Raw genomic sequence first — 26635 nt, 5'->3', positions numbered from 1 at the left:
GGTTCTCAGACCTTGCTTTCTAAAGAGCCCTGCAATCGGTTCACTGCTCACCTAGAACAAGCATTAACATGGAGAATTGTTGGCACCAACGGGAATCTTATTTTAGTGGAGTGTTTCTGGCTTTGAGTGCAGAGGCCCTCGGCTCAATTCCAAGATGATCCTTCTCAAGGTGATGATACAAATGCATTGTCACCTTTACGTTTAATGTCAGAATCATTTATTTCCAGTTGGTGGTGTAAGAATGTTTGCAACAGTATGGCGATTTTTCCTAGCCATGCATGAATGAAAGCATATCACTCGCCTTTAGGTGTTTTTCTAATACATTGATATTTGCATCTTCCTTCCTAGCCTGCATGTTTGACTATCTTACAGGCTGCATGTAATAAGTATCACATCAGGGCCCTTCTTCTACTCAATTCACAACTGTTCTATCACGACATAGATAAGAAAGCTGCATCTGCTTTTGTTGTGTAGTGGTAATCAGGTTTACCTGACGTGTGAAAGCCCCATGCTTTGAAAGTACACAGTAACAAAGAAACCGATGACTTTTATAAAAAGGTGTCATGTGCGTCTCTTACTTTGCACAAAAAGTGCCAGAGATGACTTCATTTGCAGTCACTTGAAAAGTAGGGATTCTCCAATAAATGGTAAATGGTTGAAACAAATCTGAAGAAATGCATGACATACCTGTGTGTGTGTGTGTACGCATGTATGTATATATAGGGAGAGAGAGAGCGTCAATATAAACAGACTTTATTTCAATCAAGCTGTCTTTTCTATCCTTCAGGAGCAGAATGTTCTGATCATCAGCGCTCCAGAATGTAGTGTTTTCTTGGCAAGCATCACATATTGTGATGTGTTAGCTAAAAGTTCCATATCCTAGAGACTGATATATTCCTCTGTACTTGTACCTTGGGGATTCATCAAAACCTGGCATCATAAGCAGCTTTCTACTGCCACAGACTGGACAGCGAAACAATTTAAAATATCCCAGAAAAAGAAAATAAGCATGCTTAATCAGAGCTTTCTGGACAGGAAGGACCTTTGAGCAAGTGAGGAATAAGCACTGCTTTTGTTAATTTGCATAGGCAGAATAGAGACTTCTGGGAAAAGGCCGAAATTACAGTCACAGAAAATGGCTGCATCTATAGAGAACGCTAAGAAGTGTTGGCAGCTTTTCCTCTGACCCTGACCACTTTTACAAGCAATCCTATGATAGTCAGCAGGACCCACCCTAAAAAGGAAGGGGCATCCACTTGGACCCTTTCCACCTTTTCTAAATCTCGCCTGATTGAGCACTGATTGAGCAGATAAGCACATGTCATTCTCATTTCAGAAAGGTATTGGTTAGCTTGCTGCTAGCAGCTCAGTTATGTTATGATGTTAGAGGCTATGCAAGGAATGCTTTAGTCCAGCGATATGCAGTTTTTATTGCGCCTTGCCTTCACCAGGAAGATCTTTAGCTTGAATCTGTGGCCTAGGTATTCACCTTGGTATTTCTTTTGGCACAAAGTGAAGGAGTATTTGAGAGAAAATGCACAATGTGTTTCTTATGTTGTTATGAACAACTTGTTACTCTTTCTCATTAAGCTTCAGCCACTGCAGAAATATATAAATAAGGGCTGACTTCCTGTAAGACGTGTCCAAAGCTGGGACGGAATAAAAGGAGACACTTGTAAATGATAGTGCTATCGTTTGAGAAAGGGTAAGTTGAGACTGACTTTCATGCGTATTCACAGACCAAGCATCATAAAGATACCAGCATGATCTTCATTGCGGGCTTAGAGCCGGTATTAGCTTTTGAGAGGTAAGAGGATTTTGAGGGCTCGTTGGTCTAGGGGTATGATTCTCGCTTTGGGTGCGAGAGGTCCCGGGTTCAAATCCCGGACGAGCCCTTTTCTTGGTACTCTTTTCAAGTTGGTTTGAAGTTTGCGTTTCAAAACCAACATCAATTTTTTCTTTGCAGTAGTGGATAATTCTTTGCTAGAGTCTCATGCTTCAGCCCTGCCCAGTCTGAGCTAATACCAAACATCTGGTCTTGCATGGCATGTACGAGCGTTCAGCTAGGGATGTCGGGCAGGTTGCATGAAAGAAATCTAAAGCCAGAGGCCCATGGAATAGCCAGTTCGGAGCAGTTTCATTACAGAAAAATCAACTGTAGGTATCTGTTTCTGTAGTGTAGTGGTTATCAAGTTCGCCTCACACGCGAAAGGTCCTTGGTTCGAAACCGGGCAGAAACAGTTGTTATATTGTGTTGGCTACAATGTTGATAGGTGCCGTTTTGCCATGGAATTGTCCAAGCCCTGAAGATTATTTCATACAATCTCGTTCCAAGAAAGGGAATTCTCTCAAAACACTAAAGTAATCGGCGTGTGGATGTATCTGTTGGTTCTCAGACCTTGCTTTCAAAAGAGCCCTGCAATCGGTTCACTGCTCACCTAGAACAAGCATTAACATGGAGAATTGTTGGCACCAACAGGAATCTTATTTTAGTGGAGTGTTTCTGGCTTTGAGTGCAGAGGCCCTCGGCTCAATTCCAAGATGATCCTTCTCAAGGTGATGATACAAATGCATTCTCACCTTTACGTTTAATGTCAGAATCATTTATTTCCAGTTGGTGGTGTAAGAATGTTTGCAACAGTATGGCGATTTTTCCTAGCCATGCATGAATGAAAGCATATCACTCGCCTTTAGGTGTTTTTCTAATACATTGATATTTGCATCTTCCTTCCTAGCCTGCATGTTTGACTATCTTACAGGCTGCATGTAATAAGTATCACATCAGGGCCCTTCTTCTATTCAATTCACAACTGTTCTATCACGACATAGATAAGAAAGCTGCATCTGCTTTTGTTGTGTAGTGGTAATCAGGTTTACCTGACGTGTGAAAGCCCCATGCTTTGAAAGTACACAGTAACAAAGAAACCGATGACTTTTATAATAAGGTGTCATGTGTGTCTCTTACTTTGCACAAAAAGTGCCAGAGATGACTTCATTTGCAGTCACTTGAAAAGTAGGGATTCTCCAATAAATGGTAAATGGTTGAAACAAATCTGAAGAAATGCATGACATACCTGTGTGTGTGTGTGTATGCATGTATGTATATATAGGGAGAGAGAGAGCGTCAATATAAACAGACTTTATTTCAATCAAGCTGTCTTTTCTATCCTTCAGGAGCAGAATGTTCTGATCATCAGCGCTCCAGAATGTAGTGTTTTCTTGGCAAGCATCACATATTGTGATGTGTTAGCTAAAAGTTCCATATCCTAGAGACTGATATATTCCTCTGTACTTGTACCTTGGGGATTCATCAAAACCTGGCATCATAAGCAGCTTTCTACTGCCACAGACTGGACAGCGAAACAATTTAAAATATCCCAGAAAAAGAAAATAAGCATGCTTAATCAGAGCTTTCTGGACAGGAAGGACCTTTGAGCAAGTGAGGAATAAGCACTGCTTTTGTTAATTTGCATAGGCAGAATAGAGACTTCTGGGAAAAGGCCGAAATTACAGTCACAGAAAATGGCTGCATCTATAGAGAACGCTAAGAAGTGTTGGCAGCTTTTCCTCTGACCCTGGCCACTTTTACAAGCAATCCTATGATAGTCAGCAGGACCCACCCTAAAAAGGAAGGGGCATCCACTTGGACCCTTTCCACCTTTTCTAAATCTCGCCTGATCGAGCCTAATTGAGCACTGATTGAGCAGATAAGCACATGTCATTCTCATTTCAGAAAGGTATTGGTTAGCTTGCTGCTAGCAGCTCAGTTATGTTATGATGTTAGAGGCTATGCAAGGAATGCTTTAGTCCAGCGATATGCAGTTTTTATTGCGCCTTGCATTCAGCAGGAAGATCTTTAGCTTGAATCTGTGGCCTAGGTATTCACCTTGGTATTTCTTTTGGCACAAAGTGAAGGAGTATTTAAGAGAAAATGCACAATGTGTTTCTTATGTTGTTATGAACAACTTGTTACTCTTTCTCATTAAGCTTCAGCCACTGAAGAAATATATAAATAAGGGCTGACTTCCTGTAAGACGTGTCCAAAGCTGGGACGGAATAAAAGGAGACACTTGTAAATGATAGTGCTATCGTTTGAGAAAGGGTAAGTTGAGACTGACTTTCATGCGTATTCACAGACCAAGCATCATAAAGATACCAGCATGATCTTCATTGCGGGCTTAGAGCCGGTATTAGCTTTTGAGAGGTAAGAGGATTTTGAGGGCTCGTTGGTCTAGGGGTATGATTCTCGCTTTGGGTGCGAGAGGTCCCGGGTTCAAATCCCGGACGAGCCCTTTTCTTGGTACTCTTTTCAAGTTGTTTTGAAGTTTGCGTTTCAAAACCAACATCAATTTTTTCTTTGCAGTAGTGGATAATTCTTTGCTAGAGTCTCATGCTTCAGCCCTGCCCAGTCTGAGCTAATACCAAACATCTGGTCTTGCATGGCATGTACGAGCGTTCAGCTAGGGATGTCGGGCAGGTTGCATGAAAGAAATCTAAAGCCAGAGGCCCATGGAATAGCCAGTTCAGAGCAGTTTCATTACAGAAAAATCAACTGTAGGTATCTGTTTCTGTAGTGTAGTGGTTATCACGTTTGCCTCACACGCGAAAGGTCCCCGGTTCGAAACCGGGCAGAAACAGTTGTTATATTGTGTTGGCTACAATGTTGATAGGTGCCGTTTTGCCATGGAATTGTCCAAGCCCTGAAGATTATTTCATGCAATCTCGTTCCAAGAAAGGGAATTCTCTCAAAACACTAAAGTAATCGGCGTGTGGATGTATCTGTTGGTTCTCAGACCTTGCTTTCAAAAGAGCCCTGCAATCGGTTCACTGCTCACCTAGAACAAGCATTAACATGGAGAATTGTTGGCACCAACAGGAATCTTATTTTAGTGGAGTGTTTCTGGCTTTGAGTGCAGAGGCCCTCGGCTCAATTCCAAGATGATCCTTCTCAAGGTGATGATACAAATGCATTGTCACCTTTACGTTTAATGTCAGAATCATTTATTTCCAGTTGGTGGTGTAAGAATGTTTGCAACAGTATGGCGATTTTTCCTAGCCATGCATGAATGAAAGCATATCACTCGCCTTTAGGTGTTTTTCTAATACATTGATATTTGCATCTTCCTTCCTAGCCTGCATGTTTGACTATCTTACAGGCTGCATGTAATAAGTATCACATCAGGGCCCTTCTTCTACTCAATTCACAACTGTTCTATCACGACATAGATAAGAAAGCTGCATCTGCTTTTGTTGTGTAGTGGTAATCAGGTTTACCTGACGTGTGAAAGCCCCATGCTTTGAAAGTACACAGTAACAAAGAAACCGATGACTTTTATAAAAAGGTGTCATGTGTGTCTCTTACTTTGCACAAAAAGTGCCAGAGATGGCTTCATTTGCAGTCACTTGAAAAGTAGGGATTCTCCAATAAATGGTAAATGGTTTAAACAAATCTGAAGAAATGCATGACATACCTGTGTGTGTGTGTGTACGCATGTATGTATATATAGGGAGAGAGAGAGCGTCAATATAAACAGACTTTATTTCAATCAAGCTGTCTTTTCTATCCTTCAGGAGCAGAATGTTCTGATCATCAGCGCTCCAGAATGTAGTGTTTTCTTGGCAAGCATCACATATTGTGATGTGTTAGCTAAAAGTTCCATATCCTAGAGACTGATATATTCCTCTGTACTTGTACCTTGGGGATTCATCAAAACCTGGCATCATAAGCAGCTTTCTACTGCCACAGACTGGACAGCAAAACAATTTAAAATATCCCAGAAAAAGAAAATAAGCATGCTTAATCAGAGCTTTCTGGACAGGAATTACATTTGAGCAAGTGAGGAATAAGCAATGCTTTTGTTAATTTGCATAGGCAGAATAGAGACTTCTGGGAAAAGGCCGAAATTACAGTCACAGAAAATGGCTGCATCTATAGAGAACGCTAAGAAGTGTTGGCAGCTTTTCCTCTGACCCTGGCCACTTTTACAAGCAATCCTATGATAGTCAGCAGGACCCACCCTAAAAAGGAAGGGGCATCCACTTGGACCCTTTCCACCTTTTCTAAATCTCGCCTGATCGAGCACTGATTGAGCAGATAAGCACATGTAATTCTCATTTCAGAAAGGTATTGGTTAGCTTGCTGCTAGCAGCTCAGTTATGTTATGATGTTAGAGGCTATGCAAGGAATGCTTTAGTCCAGCGATATGCAGTTTTTATTGCGCCTTGCATTCAGCAGGAAGATCTTTAGCTTGAATCTGTGGCCTAGGTATTCACCTTGGTATTTCTTTTGGCACAAAGTGAAGGAGTATTTGAGAGAAAATGCACAATGTGTTTCTTATGCTGTTATGAACAACTTGTTACTCTTTCTCATTAAGCTTCAGCCACTGCAGAAATATATAAATAAGGGCTGACTTCCTGTAAGACGTGTCCAAAGCTGGGACGGAATAAAAGGAGACACTTGTAAATGATAGTGCTATCGTTTGAGAAAGGGTAAGTTGAGACTGACTTTCATGCGTATTCACAGACCAAGCATCATAAAGATACCAGCATGATCTTCATTGCGGGCTTAGAGCCGTTATTAGCTTTTGAGAGGTAAGAGGATTTTGAGGGCTCGTTGGTCTAGGGGTATGATTCTCGCTTTGGGTGCGAGAGGTCCTGGGTTCAAATCCCGGACGAGCCCTTTTCTTGGTACTCTTTTCAAGTTGTTTTGAAGTTTGCGTTTCAAAACCAACATCAATTTTTTCTTTGCAGTAGTGGATAATTCTTTGCTAGAGTCTCATGCTTCAGCCCTGCCCAGTCTGAGCTAATACCAAACATCTGGTCTTGCATGGCATGTACGAGCGTTCAGCTAGGGATGTCGGGCAGGTTGCATGAAAGAAATCTAAAGCCAGAGGCCCATGGAATAGCCAGTTCGGAGCAGTTTCATTACAGAAAAATCAACTGTAGGTATCTGTTTCTGTAGTGTAGTGGTTATCACGTTCGCCTCACACGCGAAAGGTCCCCGGTTCGAAACCGGGCAGAAACAGTTGTTATATTGTGTTGGCTACAATGTTGATAGGTGCCGTTTTGCCATGGAATTGTCCAAGCCCTGAAGATTATTTCATGCAATCTCGTTCCAAGAAAGGGAATTCTCTCAAAACACTAAAGTAATCGGCGTGTGGATGTATCTGTTGGTTCTCAGACCTTGCTTTCTAAAGAGCCCTGCAATCGGTTCACTGCTCACCTAGAACAAGCATTAACATGGAGAATTGTTGGCACCAACGGGAATCTTATTTTAGTGGAGTGTTTCTGGCTTTGAGTGCAGAGGCCCTCGGCTCAATTCCAAGATGATCCTTCTCAAGGTGATGATACAAATGCATTGTCACCTTTACGTTTAATGTCAGAATCATTTATTTCCAGTTGGTGGTGTAAGAATGTTTGCAACAGTATGGCGATTTTTCCTAGCCATGCATGAATGAAAGCATATCACTCGCCTTTAGGTGTTTTTCTAATACATTGATATTTGCATCTTCCTTCCTAGCCTGCATGTTTGACTATCTTACAGGCTGCATGTAATAAGTATCACATCAGGGCCCTTCTTCTACTCAATTCACAACTGTTCTATCACGACATAGATAAGAAAGCTGCATCTGCTTTTGTTGTGTAGTGGTAATCAGGTTTACCTGACGTGTGAAAGCCCCATGCTTTGAAAGTACACAGTAACAAAGAAACCGATGACTTTTATAAAAAGGTGTCATGTGCGTCTCTTACTTTGCACAAAAAGTGCCAGAGATGACTTCATTTGCAGTCACTTGAAAAGTAGGGATTCTCCAATAAATGGTAAATGGTTGAAACAAATCTGAAGAAATGCATGACATACCTGTGTGTGTGTGTGTACGCATGTATGTATATATAGGGAGAGAGAGAGCGTCAATATAAACAGACTTTATTTCAATCAAGCTGTCTTTTCTATCCTTCAGGAGCAGAATGTTCTGATCATCAGCGCTCCAGAATGTAGTGTTTTCTTGGCAAGCATCACATATTGTGATGTGTTAGCTAAAAGTTCCATATCCTAGAGACTGATATATTCCTCTGTACTTGTACCTTGGGGATTCATCAAAACCTGGCATCATAAGCAGCTTTCTACTGCCACAGACTGGACAGCGAAACAATTTAAAATATCCCAGAAAAAGAAAATAAGCATGCTTAATCAGAGCTTTCTGGACAGGAAGGACCTTTGAGCAAGTGAGGAATAAGCACTGCTTTTGTTAATTTGCATAGGCAGAATAGAGACTTCTGGGAAAAGGCCGAAATTACAGTCACAGAAAATGGCTGCATCTATAGAGAACGCTAAGAAGTGTTGGCAGCTTTTCCTCTGACCCTGACCACTTTTACAAGCAATCCTATGATAGTCAGCAGGACCCACCCTAAAAAGGAAGGGGCATCCACTTGGACCCTTTCCACCTTTTCTAAATCTCGCCTGATTGAGCACTGATTGAGCAGATAAGCACATGTCATTCTCATTTCAGAAAGGTATTGGTTAGCTTGCTGCTAGCAGCTCAGTTATGTTATGATGTTAGAGGCTATGCAAGGAATGCTTTAGTCCAGCGATATGCAGTTTTTATTGCGCCTTGCCTTCACCAGGAAGATCTTTAGCTTGAATCTGTGGCCTAGGTATTCACCTTGGTATTTCTTTTGGCACAAAGTGAAGGAGTATTTGAGAGAAAATGCACAATGTGTTTCTTATGTTGTTATGAACAACTTGTTACTCTTTCTCATTAAGCTTCAGCCACTGCAGAAATATATAAATAAGGGCTGACTTCCTGTAAGACGTGTCCAAAGCTGGGACGGAATAAAAGGAGACACTTGTAAATGATAGTGCTATCGTTTGAGAAAGGGTAAGTTGAGACTGACTTTCATGCGTATTCACAGACCAAGCATCATAAAGATACCAGCATGATCTTCATTGCGGGCTTAGAGCCGGTATTAGCTTTTGAGAGGTAAGAGGATTTTGAGGGCTCGTTGGTCTAGGGGTATGATTCTCGCTTTGGGTGCGAGAGGTCCCGGGTTCAAATCCCGGACGAGCCCTTTTCTTGGTACTCTTTTCAAGTTGGTTTGAAGTTTGCGTTTCAAAACCAACATCAATTTTTTCTTTGCAGTAGTGGATAATTCTTTGCTAGAGTCTCATGCTTCAGCCCTGCCCAGTCTGAGCTAATACCAAACATCTGGTCTTGCATGGCATGTACGAGCGTTCAGCTAGGGATGTCGGGCAGGTTGCATGAAAGAAATCTAAAGCCAGAGGCCCATGGAATAGCCAGTTCGGAGCAGTTTCATTACAGAAAAATCAACTGTAGGTATCTGTTTCTGTAGTGTAGTGGTTATCAAGTTCGCCTCACACGCGAAAGGTCCTTGGTTCGAAACCGGGCAGAAACAGTTGTTATATTGTGTTGGCTACAATGTTGATAGGTGCCGTTTTGCCATGGAATTGTCCAAGCCCTGAAGATTATTTCATACAATCTCGTTCCAAGAAAGGGAATTCTCTCAAAACACTAAAGTAATCGGCGTGTGGATGTATCTGTTGGTTCTCAGACCTTGCTTTCAAAAGAGCCCTGCAATCGGTTCACTGCTCACCTAGAACAAGCATTAACATGGAGAATTGTTGGCACCAACAGGAATCTTATTTTAGTGGAGTGTTTCTGGCTTTGAGTGCAGAGGCCCTCGGCTCAATTCCAAGATGATCCTTCTCAAGGTGATGATACAAATGCATTCTCACCTTTACGTTTAATGTCAGAATCATTTATTTCCAGTTGGTGGTGTAAGAATGTTTGCAACAGTATGGCGATTTTTCCTAGCCATGCATGAATGAAAGCATATCACTCGCCTTTAGGTGTTTTTCTAATACATTGATATTTGCATCTTCCTTCCTAGCCTGCATGTTTGACTATCTTACAGGCTGCATGTAATAAGTATCACATCAGGGCCCTTCTTCTATTCAATTCACAACTGTTCTATCACGACATAGATAAGAAAGCTGCATCTGCTTTTGTTGTGTAGTGGTAATCAGGTTTACCTGACGTGTGAAAGCCCCATGCTTTGAAAGTACACAGTAACAAAGAAACCGATGACTTTTATAATAAGGTGTCATGTGTGTCTCTTACTTTGCACAAAAAGTGCCAGAGATGACTTCATTTGCAGTCACTTGAAAAGTAGGGATTCTCCAATAAATGGTAAATGGTTGAAACAAATCTGAAGAAATGCATGACATACCTGTGTGTGTGTGTGTATGCATGTATGTATATATAGGGAGAGAGAGAGCGTCAATATAAACAGACTTTATTTCAATCAAGCTGTCTTTTCTATCCTTCAGGAGCAGAATGTTCTGATCATCAGCGCTCCAGAATGTAGTGTTTTCTTGGCAAGCATCACATATTGTGATGTGTTAGCTAAAAGTTCCATATCCTAGAGACTGATATATTCCTCTGTACTTGTACCTTGGGGATTCATCAAAACCTGGCATCATAAGCAGCTTTCTACTGCCACAGACTGGACAGCGAAACAATTTAAAATATCCCAGAAAAAGAAAATAAGCATGCTTAATCAGAGCTTTCTGGACAGGAAGGACCTTTGAGCAAGTGAGGAATAAGCACTGCTTTTGTTAATTTGCATAGGCAGAATAGAGACTTCTGGGAAAAGGCCGAAATTACAGTCACAGAAAATGGCTGCATCTATAGAGAACGCTAAGAAGTGTTGGCAGCTTTTCCTCTGACCCTGGCCACTTTTACAAGCAATCCTATGATAGTCAGCAGGACCCACCCTAAAAAGGAAGGGGCATCCACTTGGACCCTTTCCACCTTTTCTAAATCTCGCCTGATCGAGCCTAATTGAGCACTGATTGAGCAGATAAGCACATGTCATTCTCATTTCAGAAAGGTATTGGTTAGCTTGCTGCTAGCAGCTCAGTTATGTTATGATGTTAGAGGCTATGCAAGGAATGCTTTAGTCCAGCGATATGCAGTTTTTATTGCGCCTTGCATTCAGCAGGAAGATCTTTAGCTTGAATCTGTGGCCTAGGTATTCACCTTGGTATTTCTTTTGGCACAAAGTGAAGGAGTATTTAAGAGAAAATGCACAATGTGTTTCTTATGTTGTTATGAACAACTTGTTACTCTTTCTCATTAAGCTTCAGCCACTGAAGAAATATATAAATAAGGGCTGACTTCCTGTAAGACGTGTCCAAAGCTGGGACGGAATAAAAGGAGACACTTGTAAATGATAGTGCTATCGTTTGAGAAAGGGTAAGTTGAGACTGACTTTCATGCGTATTCACAGACCAAGCATCATAAAGATACCAGCATGATCTTCATTGCGGGCTTAGAGCCGGTATTAGCTTTTGAGAGGTAAGAGGATTTTGAGGGCTCGTTGGTCTAGGGGTATGATTCTCGCTTTGGGTGCGAGAGGTCCCGGGTTCAAATCCCGGACGAGCCCTTTTCTTGGTACTCTTTTCAAGTTGTTTTGAAGTTTGCGTTTCAAAACCAACATCAATTTTTTCTTTGCAGTAGTGGATAATTCTTTGCTAGAGTCTCATGCTTCAGCCCTGCCCAGTCTGAGCTAATACCAAACATCTGGTCTTGCATGGCATGTACGAGCGTTCAGCTAGGGATGTCGGGCAGGTTGCATGAAAGAAATCTAAAGCCAGAGGCCCATGGAATAGCCAGTTCAGAGCAGTTTCATTACAGAAAAATCAACTGTAGGTATCTGTTTCTGTAGTGTAGTGGTTATCACGTTTGCCTCACACGCGAAAGGTCCCCGGTTCGAAACCGGGCAGAAACAGTTGTTATATTGTGTTGGCTACAATGTTGATAGGTGCCGTTTTGCCATGGAATTGTCCAAGCCCTGAAGATTATTTCATGCAATCTCGTTCCAAGAAAGGGAATTCTCTCAAAACACTAAAGTAATCGGCGTGTGGATGTATCTGTTGGTTCTCAGACCTTGCTTTCAAAAGAGCCCTGCAATCGGTTCACTGCTCACCTAGAACAAGCATTAACATGGAGAATTGTTGGCACCAACAGGAATCTTATTTTAGTGGAGTGTTTCTGGCTTTGAGTGCAGAGGCCCTCGGCTCAATTCCAAGATGATCCTTCTCAAGGTGATGATACAAATGCATTGTCACCTTTACGTTTAATGTCAGAATCATTTATTTCCAGTTGGTGGTGTAAGAATGTTTGCAACAGTATGGCGATTTTTCCTAGCCATGCATGAATGAAAGCATATCACTCGCCTTTAGGTGTTTTTCTAATACATTGATATTTGCATCTTCCTTCCTAGCCTGCATGTTTGACTATCTTACAGGCTGCATGTAATAAGTATCACATCAGGGCCCTTCTTCTACTCAATTCACAACTGTTCTATCACGACATAGATAAGAAAGCTGCATCTGCTTTTGTTGTGTAGTGGTAATCAGGTTTACCTGACGTGTGAAAGCCCCATGCTTTGAAAGTACCAAGTAACAAAGAAACCGATGACTTTTATAAAAAGGTGTCATGTGTGTCTCTTACTTTGCACAAAAAGTGCCAGAGATGACTTCATTTGCAGTCACTTGAAAAGTAGGGATTCTCCAATAAATGGTAAATGGTTGAAACAAATCTGAAGAAATGCATGACATACCTGTGTGTGTGTGTGTACGCATGTATGTATATATAGGGAGAGAGAGAGCGTCAATATAAACAGACTTTATTTCAATCAAGCTGTCTTTTCTATCCTTCAGGAGCAGAATGTTCTGATCATCAGCGCTCCAGAATGTAGTGTTTTCTTGGCAAGCATCACATATTGTGATGTTTTAGCTAAAAGTTCCATATCCTAGAGACTGATATATTCCTCTGTACTTGTACCTTGGGGATTCATCAAAACCTGGCATCATAAGCAGCTTTCTACTGCCACAGACTGGACAGCGAAACAATTTAAAATATCCCAGAAAAAGAAAATAAGCATGCTTAATCAGAGCTTTCTGGACAGGAAGGACATTTGAGCAAGTGAGGAATAAGCACTGCTTTTGTTAATTTGCATAGGCAGAATAGAGACTTCTGGGAAAAGGCCGAAATTACAGTCACAGAAAATGGCTGCATCTATAGAGAACGCTAAGAAGTGTTGGCAGCTTTTCCTCTGACCCTGGCCACTTTTACAAGCAATCCTATGATAGTCAGCAGGACCCACCCTAAAAAGGAAGGGGCATCCACTTGGACCCTTTCCACCTTTTCTAAATCTCGCCTGATCGAGCCCTGATCGAGCCGATAAGCACATGTCATTCTCATTTCAGAAAGGTATTGGTTAGCTTGCTGCTAGCAGCTCAGTTATGTTATGATGTTAGAGGCTATGCAAGGAATGCTTTAGTCCAGCGATATGCAGTTTTTATTGCGCCTTGCATTCAGCAGGAAGATCTTTAGCTTGAATCTGTGGCCTAGGTATTCACCTTGGTATTTTTTTTGGCACAAAGTGAAGGAGTATTTGAGAGAAAATGCACAATGTGTTTCTTATGTTGTTATGAACAACTTGTTACTCTTTCTCATTAAGCTTCAGCCACTGCAGAAATATATAAATAAGGGCTGACTTCCTGTAAGACGTGTCCAAAGCTGGGACGGAATAAAAGGAGACACTTGTAAATGATAGTGCTATCGTTTGAGAAAGGGTAAGTTGAGACTGACTTTCATGCGTATTCACAGACCAAGCATCATAAAGATACCAGCATGATCTTCATTGCGGGCTTAGAGCCGGTATTAGCTTTTGAGAGGTAAGAGGATTTTGAGGGCTCGTTGGTCTAGGGGTATGATTCTCGCTTTGGGTGCGAGAGGTCCCAGGTTCAAATCCCGGACGAGCCCTTTTCTTGGTACTCTTTTCAAGTTGTTTTGAAGTTTGCGTTTCAAAACCAACATCAATTTTTTCTTTGCAGTAGTGGATAATTCTTTGCTAGAGTCTCATGCTTCAGCCCTGCCCAGTCTGAGCTAATACCAAACATCTGGTCTTGCATGGCATGTACGAGCGTTCAGCTAGGGATGTCGGGCAGGTTGCATGAAAGAAATCTAAAGCCAGAGGCCCATGGAATAGCCAGTTCGGAGCAGTTTCATTACAGAAAAATCAACTGTAGGTATCTGTTTCTGTAGTGTAGTGGTTATCACGTTCGCCTCACACGCGAAAGGTCCCCGGTTCGAAACCGGGCAGAAACAGTTGTTATATTGTGTTGGCTACAATGTTGATAGGTGCCGTTTTGCCATGGAATTGTCCAAGCCCTGAAGATTATTTCATGCAATCTCGTTCCAAGAAAGGGAATTCTCTCAAAACACTAAAGTAATCGGCGTGTGGATGTATCTGTTGGTTCTCAGACCTTGCTTTCAAAAGAGCCCTGCAATCGGTTCACTGCTCACCTAGAACAAGCATTAACATGGAGAATTGTTGGCACCAACAGGAATCTTATTTTAGTGGAGTGTTTCTGGCTTTGAGTGCAGAGGCCCTCGGCTCAATTCCAAGATGATCCTTCTCAGGGTGATGATACAAATGCATTGTCACCTTTACGTTTAATGTCAGAATCATTTATTTCCAGTTGGTGGTGTAAGAATGTTTGCAACAGTATGGCGATTTTTCCTAGCCATGCATGAATGAAAGCATATCACTCGCCTTTAGGTGTTTTTCTAATACATTGATATTTGCATCTTCCTTCCTAGCCTGCATGTTTGACTATCTTACAGGCTGCATGTAATAAGTATCACATCAGGGCCCTTCTTCTACTCAATTCACAACTGTTCTATCACGACATAGATAAGAAAGCTGCATCTGCTTTTGTTGTGTAGTGGTAATCAGGTTTACCTGACGTGTGAAAGCCCCATGCTTTGAAAGTACACAGTAACAAAGAAACCGATGACTTTTATAAAAAGGTGTCATGTGTGTCTCTTACTTTGCACAAAAAGTGCCAGAGATGACTTCATTTGCAGTCACTTGAAAAGTAGGGATTCTCCAATAAATGGTAAATGGTTGAAACAAATCTGAAGAAATGCATGACATACCTGTGTGTGTGTGTGTATGCATGTATGTATATATAGGGAGAGAGAGAGCGTCAATATAAACAGACTTTATTTCAATCAAGCTGTCTTTTCTATCCTTCAGGAGCAGAATGTTCTGATCATCAGCGCTCCAGAATGTAGTGTTTTCTTGGCAAGCATCACATATTGTGATGTGTTAGCTAAAAGTTCCATATCCTAGAGACTGATATATTCCTCTGTACTTGTACCTTGGGGATTCATCAAAACCTGGCATCATAAGCAGCTTTCTACTGCCACAGACTGGACAGCGAAACAATTTAAAATATCCCAGAAAAAGAAAATAAGCATGCTTAATCAGAGCTTTCTGGACAGGAAGGACATTTGAGCAAGTGAGGAATAAGCACTGCTTTTGTTAATTTGCATAGGCAGAATAGAGACTTCTGGGAAAAGGCCGAAATTACAGTCACAGAAAATGGCTGCATCTATAGAGAACGCTAAGAAGTGTTGGCAGCTTTTCCTCTGACCCTGGCCACTTTTACAAGCAATCCTATGATAGTCAGCAGGACCCACCCTAAAAAGGAAGGGGCATCCACTTGGACCCTTTCCACCTTTTCTAAATCTCGCCTGATCGAGCCCTGATCGAGCCGATAAGCACATGTCATTCTCATTTCAGAAAGGTATTGGTTAGCTTGCTGCTAGCAGCTCAGTTATGTTATGATGTTAGAGGCTATGCAAGGAATGCTTTAGTCCAGCGATATGCAGTTTTTATTGCGCCTTGCATTCAGCAGGAAGATCTTTAGCTTGAATCTGTGGCCTAGGTATTCACCTTGGTATTTTTTTTGGCACAAAGTGAAGGAGTATTTGAGAGAAAATGCACAATGTGTTTCTTATGTTGTTATGAACAACTTGTTACTCTTTCTCATTAAGCTTCAGCCACTGCAGAAATATATAAATAAGGGCTGACTTCCTGTAAGACGTGTCCAAAGCTGGGACGGAATAAAAGGAGACACTTGTAAATGATAGTGCTATCGTTTGAGAAAGGGTAAGTTGAGACTGACTTTCATGCGTATTCACAGACCAAGCATCATAAAGATACCAGCATGATCTTCATTGCGGGCTTAGAGCCGGTATTAGCTTTTGAGAGGTAAGAGGATTTTGAGGGCTCGTTGGTCTAGGGGTATGATTCTCGCTTTGGGTGCGAGAGGTCCCAGGTTCAAATCCCGGACGAGCCCTTTTCTTGGTACTCTTTTCAAGTTGTTTGGAAGTTTGCGTTTCAAAACCAACATCAATTTTTTCTTTGCAGTAGTGGATAATTCTTTGCTAGAGTCTCATGCTTCAGCCCTGCCCAGTCTGAGCTAATACCAAACATCTGGTCTTGCATGGCATGTACGAGCGTTCAGCTAGGGATGTCGGGCAGGTTGCATGAAAGAAATCTAAAGCCAGAGGCCCATGGAATAGCCAGTTCGGAGCAGTTTCATTACAGAAAAATCAACTGTAGGTATCTGTTTCTGTAGTGTAGTGGTTATCACGTTCGCCTCACACGCGAAAGGTCCCCGGTTCGAAACCGGGCAGAAACAGTTGTTATATTGTGTTGGCTACAATGTTGATAGGTGCCGTTTTGCCATGGAATTGTCCAAGCCCTGAAGATTATTTCATGCAATCTCGTTCCAAGAAAGGGAATTCTCTCAAAACACTAAAGTAATCGGCGTGTGGATGTATCTGTTGGTTCTCAGACCTTGCTTTCAAAAGAGCCCTGCAATCGGTTCACTGCTCACCTAGTACAAGCATTAACATGGAGAATTGTTGGCACCAACAGGAATCTTATTTTAGTGGAGTGTTTCTGGCTTTGAGTGCAGAGGCCCTCGGCTCAATTCCAAGATGATCCTTCTCAGGGTGATGATACAAATGCATTGTCACCTTTACGTTTAATGTCAGAATCATTTATTTCCAGTTGGTGGTGTAAGAATGTTTGCAACAGTATGGCGATTTTTCCTAGCCATGCATGAATGAAAGCATATCACTCGCCTTTAGGTGTTTTTCTAATACATTGATATTTGCATCTTCCTTCCTAGCCTGCATGTTTGACTATCTTACAGGCTGCATGTAATAAGTATCACATCAGGGCCCTTCTTCTACTCAATTCACAACTGTTCTATCACGACATAGATAAGAAAGCTGCATCTGCTTTTGTTGTGTAGTGGTAATCAGGTTTACCTGACGTGTGAAAGCCCCATGCTTTGAAAGTACACAGTAACAAAGAAACCGATGACTTTTATAAAAAGGTGTCATGTGTGTCTCTTACTTTGCACAAAAAGTGCCAGAGATGACTTCATTTGCAGTCACTTGAAAAGTAGGGATTCTCCAATAAATGGTAAATGGTTGAAACAAATCTGAAGAAATGCATGACATACCTGTGTGTGTGTGTGTATGCATGTATGTATATATAGGGAGAGAGAGAGCGTCAATATAAACAGACTTTATTTCAATCAAGCTGTCTTTTCTATCCTTCAGGAGCAGAATGTTCTGATCATCAGCGCTCCAGAATGTAGTGTTTTCTTGGCAAGCATCACATATTGTGATGTGTTAGCTAAAAGTTCCATAGCCTAGAGACTGATATATTCCTCTGTACTTGTACCTTGGGGATTCATCAAAACCTGGCATCATAAGCAGCTTTCTACTGCCACAGACTGGACAGCGAAACAATTTAAAATATCCCAGAAAAAGAAAATAAGCATGCTTAATCAGAGCTTTCTGGACAGGAAGGACATTTGAGCAAGTGAGGAATAAGCACTGCTTTTGTTAATTTGCATAGGCAGAATAGAGACTTCTGGGAAAAGGCCGAAATTACAGTCACAGAAAATGGCTGCATCTATAGAGAACGCTAAGAAGTGTTGGCAGCTTTTCCTCTGACCCTGGCCACTTTTACAAGCAATCCTATGATAGTCAGCAGGACCCACCCTAAAAAGGAAGGGGCATCCACTTGGACCCTTTCCACCTTTTCTAAATCTCGCCTGATCGAGCCCTGATCGAGCCGATAAGCACATGTCATTCTCATTTCAGAAAGGTATTGGTTAGCTTGCTGCTAGCAGCTCAGTTATGTTATGATGTTAGAGGCTATGCAAGGAATGCTTTAGTCCAGCGATATGCAGTTTTTATTGCGCCTTGCATTCAGCAGGAAGATCTTTAGCTTGAATCTGTGGCCTAGGTATTCACCTTGGTATTTTTTTTGGCACAAAGTGAAGGAGTATTTGAGAGAAAATGCACAATGTGTTTCTTATGTTGTTATGAACAACTTGTTACTCTTTCTCATTAAGCTTCAGCCACTGCAGAAATATATAAATAAGGGCTGACTTCCTGTAAGACGTGTCCAAAGCTGGGACGGAATAAAAGGAGACACTTGTAAATGATAGTGCTATCGTTTGAGAAAGGGTAAGTTGAGACTGACTTTCATGCGTATTCACAGACCAAGCATCATAAAGATACCAGCATGATCTTCATTGCGGGCTTAGAGCCGGTATTAGCTTTTGAGAGGTAAGAGGATTTTGAGGGCTCGTTGGTCTAGGGGTATGATTCTCGCTTTGGGTGCGAGAGGTCCCAGGTTCAAATCCCAGACGAGCCCTTTTCTTGGTACTCTTTTCAAGTTGTTTTGAAGTTTGCGTTTCAAAACCAACATCAATTTTTTCTTTGCAGTAGTGGATAATTCTTTGCTAGAGTCTCATGCTTCAGCCCTGCCCAGTCTGAGCTAATACCAAACATCTGGTCTTGCATGGCATGTACGAGCGTTCAGCTAGGGATGTCGGGCAGGTTGCATGAAAGAAATCTAAAGCCAGAGGCCCATGGAATAGCCAGTTCGGAGCAGTTTCATTACAGAAAAATCAACTGTAGGTATCTGTTTCTGTAGTGTAGTGGTTATCACGTTCGCCTCACACGCGAAAGGTCCCCGGTTCGAAACCGGGCAGAAACAGTTGTTATATTGTGTTGGCTACAATGTTGATAGGTGCCGTTTTGCCATGGAATTGTCCAAGCCCTGAAGATTATTTCATGCAATCTCGTTCCAAGAAAGGGAATTCTCTCAAAACACTAAAGTAATCGGCGTGTGGATGTATCTGTTGGTTCTCAGACCTTGCTTTCAAAAGAGCCCTGCAATCGGTTCACTGCTCACCTAGAACAAGCATTAACATGGAGAATTGTTGGCACCAACAGGAATCTTATTTTAGTGGAGTGTTTCTGGCTTTGAGTGCAGAGGCCCTCGGCTCAATTCCAAGATGATCCTTCTCAGGGTGATGATACAAATGCATTGTCACCTTTACGTTTAATGTCAGAATCATTTATTTCCAGTTGGTGGTGTAAGAATGTTTGCAACAGTATGGCGATTTTTCCTAGCCATGCATGAATGAAAGCATATCACTCGCCTTTAGGTGTTTTTCTAATACATTGATATTTGCATCTTCCTTCCTAGCCTGCATGTTTGACTATCTTACAGGCTGCATGTAATAAGTATCACATCAGGGCCCTTCTTCTACTCAATTCACAACTGTTCTATCACGACATAGATAAGAAAGCTGCATCTGCTTTTGTTGTGTAGTGGTAATCAGGTTTACCTGACGTGTGAAAGCCCCATGCTTTGAAAGTACACAGTAACAAAGAAACCGATGACTTTTATAAAAAGGTGTCATGTGTGTCTCTTACTTTGCACAAAAAGTGCCAGAGATGACTTCATTTGCAGTCACTTGAAAAGTAGGGATTCTCCAATAAATGGTAAATGGTTGAAACAAATCTGAAGAAATGCATGACATACCTGTGTGTGTGTGTGTATGCATGTATGTATATATAGGGAGAGAGAGAGCGTCAATATAAACAGACTTTATTTCAATCAAGCTGTCTTTTCTATCCTTCAGGAGCAGAATGTTCTGATCATCAGCGCTCCAGAATGTAGTGTTTTCTTGGCAAGCATCACATATTGTGATGTGTTAGCTAAAAGTTCCATATCCTAGAGACTGATATATTCCTCTGTACTTGTACCTTGGGGATTCATCAAAACCTGGCATCATAAGCAGCTTTCTACTGCCACAGACTGGACAGCGAAACAATTTAAAATATCCCAGAAAAAGAAAATAAGCATGCTTAATCAGAGCTTTCTGGACAGGAAGGACATTTGAGCAAGTGAGGAATAAGCACTGCTTTTGTTAATTTGCATAGGCAGAATAGAGACTTCTGGGAAAAGGCCGAAATTACAGTCACAGAAAATGGCTGCATCTATAGAGAATGCTAAGAAGTGTTGGCAGCTTTTCCTCTGACCCTGGCCACTTTTACAAGCAATCCTATGATAGTCAGCAGGACCCACCCTAAAAAGGAAGGGGCATCCACTTGGACCCTTTCCACCTTTTCTAAATCTCGCCTGATCGAGCCTGATTGAGCACTGATTGAGCAGATAAGCACATGTCATTCTCATTTCAGAAAGGTATTGGTTAGCTTGCTGCTAGCAGCTCAGTTATGTTATGATGTTAGAGGCTATGCAAGGAATGCTTTAGTCCAGCGATATGCAGTTTTTATTGCGCCTTGCATTCAGCAGGAAGATCTTTAGCTTGAATCTGTGGCCTAGGTATTCACCTTGGTATTTCTTTTGGCACAAAGTGAAGGAGTATTTGAGAGAAAATGCACAATGTGTTTCTTATGTTGTTATGAACAACTTGTTACTCTTTCTCATTAAGCTTCAGCCACTGAAGAAATATATAAATAAGGGCTGACTTCCTGTAAGACGTGTCCAAAGCTGGGACGGAATAAAAGGAGACACTTGTAAATGATAGTGCTATCGTTTGAGAAAGGGTAAGTTGAGACTGACTTTCATGCGTATTCACAGACCAAGCATCATAAAGATACCAGCATGATCTTCATTGCGGGCTTAGAGCCGGTATTAGCTTTTGAGAGGTAAGAGGATTTTGAGGGCTCGTTGGTCTAGGGGTATGATTCTCGCTTTGGGTGCGAGAGGTTCCAGGTTCAAATCCCCGACGAGCCCTTTTCTTGGTACTCTTTTCAAGTTGTTTTGAAGTTTGCGTTTCAAAACCAACATCAATTTTTTCTTTGCAGTAGTGGATAATTCTTTGCTAGAGTCTCATGCTTCAGCCCTGCCCAGTCTGAGCTAATACCAAACATCTGGTCTTGCATGGCATGTACGAGCGTTCAGCTAGGGATGTCGGGCAGGTTGCATGAAAGAAATCTAAAGCCAGAGGCCCATGGAATAGCCAGTTCGGAGCAGTTTCATTACAGAAAAATCAACTGTAGGTATCTGTTTCTGTAGTGTAGTGGTTATCAAGTTCGCCTCACACGCGAAAGGTCCCCGGTTCGAAACCGGGCAGAAACAGTTGTTATATTGTGTTGGCTACAATGTTGATAGGTGCCGTTTTGCCATGGAATTGTCCAAGCCCTGAAGATTATTTCATGCAATCTCGTTCCAAGAAAGGGAATTCTCTCAAAACACTAAAGTAATCGGCGTGTGGATGTATCTGTTGGTTCTCAGACCTTGCTTTCAAAAGAGCCCTGCAATCGGTTCACTGCTCACCTAGAACAAGCATTAACATGGAGAATTGTTGGCACCAACAGGAATCTTATTTTAGTGGAGTGTTTCTGGCTTTGAGTGCAGAGGCCCTCGGCTCAATTCCAAGATGATCCTTCTCAGGGTGATGATACAAATGCATTGTCACCTTTACGTTTAATGTCAGAATCATTTATTTCCAGTTGGTGGTGTAAGAATGTTTGCAACAGTATGGCGATTTTTCCTAGCCATGCATGAATGAAAGCATATCACTCGCCTTTAGGTGTTTTTCTAATACATTGATATTTGCATCTTCCTTCCTAGCCTGCATGTTTGACTATCTTACAGGCTGCATGTAATAAGTATCACATCAGGGCCCTTCTTCTACTCAATTCACAACTGTTCTATCACGACATAGATAAGAAAGCTGCATCTGCTTTTGTTGTGTAGTGGTAATCAGGTTTACCTGACGTGTGAAAGCCCCATGCTTTGAAAGTACACAGTAACAAAGAAACCGATGACTTTTATAAAAAGGTGTCATGTGTGTCTCTTACTTTGCACAAAAAGTGCCAGAGATGACTTCATTTGCAGTCACTTGAAAAGTAGGGATTCTCCAATAAATGGTAAATGGTTGAAACAAATCTGAAGAAATGCATGACATACCTGTGTGTGTGTGTGTATGCATGTATGTATATATAGGGAGAGAGAGAGCGTCAATATAAACAGACTTTATTTCAATCAAGCTGTCTTTTCTATCCTTCAGGAGCAGAATGTTCTGATCATCAGCGCTCCAGAATGTAGTGTTTTCTTGGCAAGCATCACATATTGTGATGTGTTAGCTAAAAGTTCCATATCCTAGAGACTGATATATTCCTCTGTACTTGTACCTTGGGGATTCATCAAAACCTGGCATCATAAGCAGCTTTCTACTGCCACAGACTGGACAGCGAAACAATTTAAAATATCCCAGAAAAAGAAAATAAGCATGCTTAATCAGAGCTTTCTGGACAGGAAGGACATTTGAGCAAGTGAGGAATAAGCACTGCTTTTGTTAATTTGCATAGGCAGAATAGAGACTTCTGGGAAAAGGCCGAAATTACAGTCACAGAAAATGGCTGCATCTATAGAGAACGCTAAGAAGTGTTGGCAGCTTTTCCTCTGACCCTGGCCACTTTTACAAGCAATCCTATGATAGTCAGCAGGACCCACCCTAAAAAGGAAGGGGCATCCACTTGGACCCTTTCCACCTTTTCTAAATCTCGCCTGATCGAGCACTGATTGAGCAGATAAGCACATGTAATTCTCATTTCAGAAAGGTATTGGTTAGCTTGCTGCTAGCAGCTCAGTTATGTTATGATGTTAGAGGCTATGCAAGGAATGCTTTAGTCCAGCGATATGCAGTTTTTATTGCGCCTTGCATTCAGCAGGAAGATCTTTAGCTTGAATCTGTGGCCTAGGTATTCACCTTGGTATTTCTTTTGGCACAAAGTGAAGGAGTATTTGAGAGAAAATGCACAATGTGTTTCTTATGCTGTTATGAACAACTTGTTACTCTTTCTCATTAAGCTTCAGCCACTGCAGAAATATATAAATAAGGGCTGACTTCCTGTAAGACGTGTCCAAAGCTGGGACGGAATAAAAGGAGACACTTGTAAATGATAGTGCTATCGTTTGAGAAAGGGTAAGTTGAGACTGACTTTCATGCGTATTCACAGACCAAGCATCATAAAGATACCAGCATGATCTTCATTGCGGGCTTAGAGCCGTTATTAGCTTTTGAGAGGTAAGAGGATTTTGAGGGCTCGTTGGTCTAGGGGTATGATTCTCGCTTTGGGTGCGAGAGGTCCTGGGTTCAAATCCCGGACGAGCCCTTTTCTTGGTACTCTTTTCAAGTTGTTTTGAAGTTTGCGTTTCAAAACCAACATCAATTTTTTCTTTGCAGTAGTGGATAATTCTTTGCTAGAGTCTCATGCTTCAGCCCTGCCCAGTCTGAGCTAATACCAAACATCTGGTCTTGCATGGCATGTACGAGCGTTCAGCTAGGGATGTCGGGCAGGTTGCATGAAAGAAATCTAAAGCCAGAGGCCCATGGAATAGCCAGTTCGGAGCAGTTTCATTACAGAAAAATCAACTGTAGGTATCTGTTTCTGTAGTGTAGTGGTTATCACGTTCGCCTCACACGCGAAAGGTCCCCGGTTCGAAACCGGGCAGAAACAGTTGTTATATTGTGTTGGCTACAATGTTGATAGGTGCCGTTTTGCCATGGAATTGTCCAAGCCCTGAAGATTATTTCATGCAATCTCGTTCCAAGAAAGGGAATTCTCTCAAAACACTAAAGTAATCGGCGTGTGGATGTATCTGTTGGTTCTCAGACCTTGCTTTCAAAAGAGCCCTGCAATCGGTTCACTGCTCACCTAGAACAAGCATTAACATGGAGAATTGTTGGCACCAACAGGAATCTTATTTTAGTGGAGTGTTTCTGGCTTTGAGTGCAGAGGCCCTCGGCTCAATTCCAAGATGATCCTTCTCAAGGTGATGATACAAATGCATTGTCACCTTTACGTTTAATGTCAGAATCATTTATTTCCAGTTGGTGGTGTAAGAATGTTTGCAACAGTATGGCGATTTTTCCTAGCCATGCATGAATGAAAGCATATCACTCGCCTTTAGGTGTTTTTCTAATACATTGATATTTGCATCTTCCTTCCTAGCCTGCATGTTTGACTATCTTACAGGCTGCATGTAATAAGTATCACATCAGGGCCCTTCTTCTACTCAATTCACAACTGTTCTATCACGACATAGATAAGAAAGCTGCATCTGCTTTTGTTGTGTAGTGGTAATCAGGTTTACCTGACGTGTGAAAGCCCCATGCTTTGAAAGTACACAGTAACAAAGAAACCGATGACTTTTATAAAAAGGTGTCATGTGCGTCTCTTACTTTGCACAAAAAGTGCCAGAGATGACTTCATTTGCAGTCACTTGAAAAGTAGGGATTCTCCAATAAATGGTAAATGGTTGAAACAAATCTGAAGAAATGCATGACATACCTGTGTGTGTGTGTGTACGCATGTATGTATATATAGGGAGAGAGAGAGCGTCAATATAAACAGACTTTATTTCAATCAAGCTGTCTTTTCTATCCTTCAGGAGCAGAATGTTCTGATCATCAGCGCTCCAGAATGTAGTGTTTTCTTGGCAAGCATCACATATTGTGATGTGTTAGCTAAAAGTTCCATATCCTAGAGACTGATATATTCCTCTGTACTTGTACCTTGGGGATTCATCAAAACCTGGCATCATAAGCAGCTTTCTACTGCCACAGACTGGACAGCGAAACAATTTAAAATATCCCAGAAAAAGAAAATAAGCATGCTTAATCAGAGCTTTCTGGACAGGAAGGACCTTTGAGCAAGTGAGGAATAAGCACTGCTTTTGTTAATTTGCATAGGCAGAATAGAGACTTCTGGGAAAAGGCCGAAATTACAGTCACAGAAAATGGCTGCATCTATAGAGAACGCTAAGAAGTGTTGGCAGCTTTTCCTCTGACCCTGACCACTTTTACAAGCAATCCTATGATAGTCAGCAGGACCCACCCTAAAAAGGAAGGGGCATCCACTTGGACCCTTTCCACCTTTTCTAAATCTCGCCTGATTGAGCACTGATTGAGCAGATAAGCACATGTCATTCTCATTTCAGAAAGGTATTGGTTAGCTTGCTGCTAGCAGCTCAGTTATGTTATGATGTTAGAGGCTATGCAAGGAATGCTTTAGTCCAGCGATATGCAGTTTTTATTGCGCCTTGCCTTCACCAGGAAGATCTTTAGCTTGAATCTGTGGCCTAGGTATTCACCTTGGTATTTCTTTTGGCACAAAGTGAAGGAGTATTTGAGAGAAAATGCACAATGTGTTTCTTATGTTGTTATGAACAACTTGTTACTCTTTCTCATTAAGCTTCAGCCACTGCAGAAATATATAAATAAGGGCTGACTTCCTGTAAGACGTGTCCAAAGCTGGGACGGAATAAAAGGAGACACTTGTAAATGATAGTGCTATCGTTTGAGAAAGGGTAAGTTGAGACTGACTTTCATGCGTATTCACAGACCAAGCATCATAAAGATACCAGCATGATCTTCATTGCGGGCTTAGAGCCGGTATTAGCTTTTGAGAGGTAAGAGGATTTTGAGGGCTCGTTGGTCTAGGGGTATGATTCTCGCTTTGGGTGCGAGAGGTTCCAGGTTCAAATCCCAGACGAGCCCTTTTCTTGGTACTCTTTTCAAGTTGTTTTGAAGTTTGCGTTTCAAAACCAACATCAATTTTTTCTTTGCAGTAGTGGATAATTCTTTGCTAGAGTCTCATGCTTCAGCCCTGCCCAGTCTGAGCTAATACCAAACATCTGGTCTTGCATGGCATGTACGAGCGTTCAGCTAGGGATGTCGGGCAGGTTGCATGAAAGAAATCTAAAGCCAGAGGCCCATGGAATAGCCAGTTCGGAGCAGTTTCATTACAGAAAAATCAACTGTAGGTATCTGTTTCTGTAGTGTAGTGGTTATCAAGTTCGCCTCACACGCGAAAGGTCCCCGGTTCGAAACCGGGCAGAAACAGTTGTTATATTGTGTTGGCTACAATGTTGATAGGTGCCGTTTTGCCATGGAATTGTCCAAGCCCTGAAGATTATTTCATGCAATCTCGTTCCAAGAAAGGGAATTCTCTCAAAACACTAAAGTAATCGGCGTGTGGATGTATCTGTTGGTTCTCAGACCTTGCTTTCAAAAGAGCCCTGCAATCGGTTCACTGCTCACCTAGAACAAGCATTAACATGGAGAATTGTTGGCACCAACAGGAATCTTATTTTAGTGGAGTGTTTCTGGCTTTGAGTGCAGAGGCCCTCGGCTCAATTCCAAGATGATCCTTCTCAGGGTGATGATACAAATGCATTGTCACCTTTACGTTTAATGTCAGAATCATTTATTTCCAGTTGGTGGTGTAAGAATGTTTGCAACAGTATGGCGATTTTTCCTAGCCATGCATGAATGAAAGCATATCACTCGCCTTTAGGTGTTTTTCTAATACATTGATATTTGCATCTTCCTTCCTAG

The 26635-nt window shown here is 41.7% G+C and overlaps 11 non-coding genes across 11 annotated transcripts; all 11 read left to right on the top strand.

The window, feature by feature from the left end:
- Positions 1–1823: 1823 nt before the first annotated feature.
- Positions 1824–1895, top strand: TRNAP-UGG (transfer RNA proline (anticodon UGG)). The gene has a single exon. It is a non-coding gene; the product is annotated as a tRNA-Pro (tRNA).
- A 2325-nt stretch (positions 1896–4220) lies between these two features.
- TRNAP-UGG (transfer RNA proline (anticodon UGG)) lies at positions 4221–4292 on the top strand. Its single transcript has one exon. It is a non-coding gene; the product is annotated as a tRNA-Pro (tRNA).
- Positions 4293–4564: 272 nt separating this feature from the next.
- On the top strand, positions 4565–4637 carry TRNAV-CAC (transfer RNA valine (anticodon CAC)). The gene has a single exon. It is a non-coding gene; the product is annotated as a tRNA-Val (tRNA).
- A 2314-nt stretch (positions 4638–6951) lies between these two features.
- On the top strand, positions 6952–7024 carry TRNAV-CAC (transfer RNA valine (anticodon CAC)). Its single transcript has one exon. It is a non-coding gene; the product is annotated as a tRNA-Val (tRNA).
- A 1970-nt stretch (positions 7025–8994) lies between these two features.
- Positions 8995–9066, top strand: TRNAP-UGG (transfer RNA proline (anticodon UGG)). Its single transcript has one exon. It is a non-coding gene; the product is annotated as a tRNA-Pro (tRNA).
- Positions 9067–11391: 2325 nt separating this feature from the next.
- Positions 11392–11463, top strand: TRNAP-UGG (transfer RNA proline (anticodon UGG)). Its single transcript has one exon. It is a non-coding gene; the product is annotated as a tRNA-Pro (tRNA).
- A 272-nt stretch (positions 11464–11735) lies between these two features.
- TRNAV-CAC (transfer RNA valine (anticodon CAC)) lies at positions 11736–11808 on the top strand. The gene has a single exon. It is a non-coding gene; the product is annotated as a tRNA-Val (tRNA).
- A 2314-nt stretch (positions 11809–14122) lies between these two features.
- Positions 14123–14195, top strand: TRNAV-CAC (transfer RNA valine (anticodon CAC)). The gene has a single exon. It is a non-coding gene; the product is annotated as a tRNA-Val (tRNA).
- Positions 14196–16509: 2314 nt separating this feature from the next.
- Positions 16510–16582, top strand: TRNAV-CAC (transfer RNA valine (anticodon CAC)). The gene has a single exon. It is a non-coding gene; the product is annotated as a tRNA-Val (tRNA).
- Positions 16583–18896: 2314 nt separating this feature from the next.
- TRNAV-CAC (transfer RNA valine (anticodon CAC)) lies at positions 18897–18969 on the top strand. The gene has a single exon. It is a non-coding gene; the product is annotated as a tRNA-Val (tRNA).
- Positions 18970–23680: 4711 nt separating this feature from the next.
- TRNAV-CAC (transfer RNA valine (anticodon CAC)) lies at positions 23681–23753 on the top strand. The gene has a single exon. It is a non-coding gene; the product is annotated as a tRNA-Val (tRNA).
- Positions 23754–26635: the final 2882 nt, after the last annotated feature.

Source organism: Triturus cristatus, chromosome 8, assembly GCF_964204655.1.
Source record: "Triturus cristatus chromosome 8, aTriCri1.1, whole genome shotgun sequence".
Classification (NCBI taxonomy): domain Eukaryota; kingdom Metazoa; phylum Chordata; class Amphibia; order Caudata; family Salamandridae; genus Triturus; species Triturus cristatus.
This window is presented reverse-complemented; position numbering and strand designations above follow the sequence as displayed.